Source organism: Priapulus caudatus, unplaced genomic scaffold, assembly GCF_000485595.1.
Source record: "Priapulus caudatus unplaced genomic scaffold, Priapulus_caudatus-5.0.1 Scaffold273, whole genome shotgun sequence".
NCBI lineage: Eukaryota > Metazoa > Priapulida > Priapulimorpha > Priapulimorphida > Priapulidae > Priapulus > Priapulus caudatus.
In genome coordinates, this window is record NW_014577334.1 from 6,157 (window position 1) to 11,088 (window position 4,932).

Here is a 4,932-nt window from a genome sequence, read left to right on the forward strand (position 1 = left end):
CCGCTGTTGATACAAATGAAGATGTGTGGAGCTTGGCCGTACACAACCGTTGGAGACTTTAGCGCACCAACCAATCGCTGGCTCGCCCAACCAATCGCCTGACTCAGTGCCAACTCCAGTCTACATCACAATTCCCACCATTTCTCGGGACATGCCACACCTTGTCACTTGCCAGTGTAAGACAGACTGTAAGGTTCTTTGCAAGTGCTGTGTGCACCGGCAGCCCTGCATGTTTCTCTGTAGATGCCAGGGTTCTTGTTCCCATACCCATATGATGAGGGAGGTACAGAGATATTAGGGCCCAGCTGATTGAAGGAATGTGTTCGGATGTGCTTACATTGTCAATACAGTCCCCGGACAAATTCTGGTGTGGTATATTTGATCAAAACATCAACATTGTGAATTATTTCTTGAATTTTACTTCTAAATGTATTCCAAATGCAAAATTAATGCCAAAAATGAATTCAGTGACCTCAAATTAGCTAAAAAAAACATGTGTCACAATAGTTTCTATGACAAACGGTTCAGGAGTTGTGAGTTGGTCAATTTTGTTTTAAATGGCCACTAGCGGCCATCTTGGATTTTGAGATAGAACGTCTGTCTTTGAATAATTTTGTTTCTGGTGCCCTGTTTATGCCAAAGGAGACCTTTGTAGCATAATTTGAAGTCGACCCCCTATTTTGCGCACTTAGCATGTCTACTATTTCAGTAAAATAATGTCATTCTTGGAACTAGTTAGTAGTTACAGACATCTTACAGTAGATATATGTCGCTTTCCATTTGTGTAATAATACATTAGGAGAGTATGAATAGCGATGACGGATTTGTAGATAAATGTTCAGTATTTGTCTGTAAAATATGAAATTTTTCCCAATTTTCCTCCTGAAAGTAGGGGGGATGATTGTACACGCCATATATATCCCATATTATATCCCCCCATCCCCCCGCTATCTACGCTCCTGGTTTGGGGGTTATTTATTTATACTGAGCCAAATTCAATCACCATATATTGCTAGTTATTATTTATATTTTCAGTACCTCAAAGCCACTGCGTTTACAGAGTCGCCCCATCAGAAAATAACATTGATTATCATGATGGCAAAACTACAGATGGAGAGAGAGATATGAGAAGTGAGAAAGGTAGCGTATTAGCATAGGAATTAGAGAATGCACATGTAGAAATAATTACCATAACATAGGGAATGTGATTTGGTGGTGAAAAACAACTTTACAAGTTTGACATAGAATTAGCAAAGGATATTGAGAGAAAAGGCAATAATATTCTGATAGTTACTAAAAAAGAATAAACTTCTATAAGTTCATAAAACTTCATTGTACTATTAACTATACGCTTAACCGGGGATAAAAATCCTCGTGTAGATGGGGCTATCATCTTTACTACACCCACACAGCATTAGTTATTAAGACTTCCTGATAAACCCCTAAACACATCTGTGAATCCTATTTCAAATTCTAAATCTTTGACAATTACACCGAAATACACTGTCTTAGGTTTGAGGGTTATTTATTTATACTGAGCCAAATTCAATTACCATATATTGCTAGTTATTGTATGTCGGCGAGGATACTATGGTTTCATGTCTGTCCAGCCGCTCGCCGCCGCCGCCGCCGCCGCAGACACAGACACTTTCCCTTCCGCTCTATAACTCAACCCTTAATTGACCTAGTGTGACCAATCTTGGTATACTTACACATCTTGGGCAGAAGGTGCGTCGCGTACCAAAACCAGGTCACTGCGACCTTTATATGACCTTGACCTTGATTATATTTCCCTTCCGCTCTATAACTCGGCCCCTAATTCACCTAGCGCAATCAAACTGGGTATATTTACCCATCTTTGGGAGAGGGTGTGTCACGTACAAAAACCAGGTCACTGCAACCTTTATTTGACCTTGACCTTGATCATATTTCTCTTACGCTCTATAACTCGGCCCCTAATTGACGTAGCGCGAGCAAACTGGGTATACTTACACATCTTGGGGAGAATGTGTGTCGCATACCAAAACCAGGTCACTGCGACCTTTATTTGACCTTGACCTTGAAATTGATCATATTTCCTCTCCGCTCTATAACTCGATCGGCCCCTAATTGACCTAGCGCAACCAGACTTGGAATACTTATATGTCTGAGAGAGAAAGTGCGCATTGGCACCTGTCTTTAACCTTTACTCTGGACTGAAGATAATCTCTCCGACTTTTAGTTTAACCGTAATCAACATAGCAGATTTGTGTGAAAAAATGTTAAGACTTAGTTTTCCTCTTCAGCCCCCTAGGGTAACAAAATTTGACATACTTGCACGTCTGAGGCAGATGAGTTGCGTAACAATTAAACCTTTGTCATAACATAACTGGGAATGCGATTTGGTGTAAAGCAAATGTACAAGTTTGACATAGAAGTAGCAAAGGATATTGAGAGAAAAGGCAATAATATTCTGACTAGTTACTTAATTACTCTGTAAGTTCATCAAGTTTCACAACTTTCGAAAAAATCGTAAATTTTAAATATACTACCTATTAACAGTATATTTAATTCATAAGCAATGCACCTATTGCTACCAACAGATTCGACCACCATGCAAGTCGCCACCAGGTGGCAGCAGTTCCCAAAAGCATGAATCCCATTGCTCACGTTATGTTTGTGTAAGTAAATCATTTAACATATAATCAAGAGTAGATAATAACACATTTGTGTGATAATAACATAATATAACATAATATAACATAAGATAAGATAATAATTAAAGATAATAATAAAATTAACATTAATAATAATAATAATTAATAATCATATTAATCAATTTAATCAATTATTAATCATATTAATAATAATTAAAGATGTCATATATAAGATAATATAACATTTGTGTGATAATAACAGATAATAACACTTTTGTGTTATTATCTACTCTTGATATAATATAAACTAGTGTGCATGAACACAGACACGTGCGGGCAAACGCACGTACGTACATCCACACAGTACCAATTCACAGTACCAGTACAATTCCAATTCAATTTTTCAATCTGAATATAATATATTGATGGATTGTTGTTCAACAACAGAGAACAGAGCGTGATGAATGCGTTATAATCATTCACGTTTGCGTTCACAAGTACACAAGTGTATATATATGCATGCTGCACCTACACCCCCCCCCAAACACACAATAAAAATGGTCACACATTAATACCAATTCATACCTTTTAATATTTACCGAGCACATATCTAAACTAAACTTATAACTAAGCTAAAACAAAAAATGAGCCGGTTTACCAGAGATGATTTTGTTGTTGTCTAGGTAGGATCCTGTGCAGAATCAGCAGGAATAGCAGATATTGAAGACATGCGACTACAGGACGAAAAATACGCTGTACAAATGAAATAAAACCGAGATATATTTCGGCTTCTGGTTTTTATAACCAGTGCCCAACAACGCCTCATCACCGATCCCACACATGCGCGCGTTTGTACACTACACACACTTGCACACTCATTTCCGGAGACTGCCACGTCCCATCGTAGTAACCATAGCAATCATCGGAGGAGTGCATGCCAAACCACTATCCAGTGACAAAGATTATATCACCTAAGAAGCTGACGCTGAGGTACAAGGTAGGTCGTGTTAGACTGCAGAGTTATACATATATGGGTTACAACCAAAATAGTTGTGCAGCAAAAACATTGACAACACTAATACACCCGGGTAGGAATAATTGCATGCCAGCTGAATTGGACCTATATACTGCTGTGTGCATGTGTATACATTATGTGAGTAACTAATCCTAATGCTAATCTCAACCATAATCATAACGTAAACTCTAACCCCAACCCTAACCCTAACCCTAACCCTAACCCTAACCCTAACCAAAACCATAACTATAACCCTAACTAAAACCATAACCATAACCATAACCATAATTCTAACCCTAACCCTAACCCTAACCATAACCATAACCATAACCCTGACTATAATCTTAACCCTAACAATAATCCTAACCACAACTTAACTATAAATTCTGCCATTTAACAACGTAACAATATTAACCGCATGTTCAGCAGTTGTGGGTCCTATTCACTGCGCTCTATGTAAAAGAAGTCAGTTATTAAGATACAAATTTTGAAAGTTTTAAATAGAAAGATAAAAACTGGCAACAATCAGCAAACGATAGGGAGACAATTACAATAACATACTGCTACAAATAGAACAATATTCTGCTATAAATAGGAAAGTATTCTTCTACAAATAGGACAATATTCTCCTAACATGGCAATTAATATGGTGCTACGTACGTTAGGAAAATTAATATGTATACTGCTGCAAGTAGGACAATTAATATAATTATATATATTGCTATAGGTAGGACTATTATTATATACCTACATACTGCTACAGGTAGGACAAGTATGCCACAATTAATATGACGCTATATACAATTAGGACAATTAAATGCCACTATATGCAATTGGGACAATTTCTATACCGCTATATACAATGGGGACAATTAATATGACGCTATGTACAATTAATATGCTGCTATGCACAAGCAGGACAATTAATATGCCATTATATACAATTAGGACAATTAATATGCCGCTATATACAATTAGGACAATTAATATGCTGCTACGTATATACAAGTAGGACAGTTAATATACGAGTAGGACAATTAATATGCCGCTATATACGCGAGTAGGACACAATTAATATGCCGCTGCTATATACGCGAGTAGGACACAATTAATATGCCGCTATATACGCGAGAAGAACGCAATTAATATACCGCTATATACGCGAGTAGGACACAATTAATATGCCGCTATATACGCGAGTAGGACACAATTAATATGCCGCTATATACGCGAGTAGGACACAATTAATATGCCGCTATATACGCGAGCAGGACACAATTA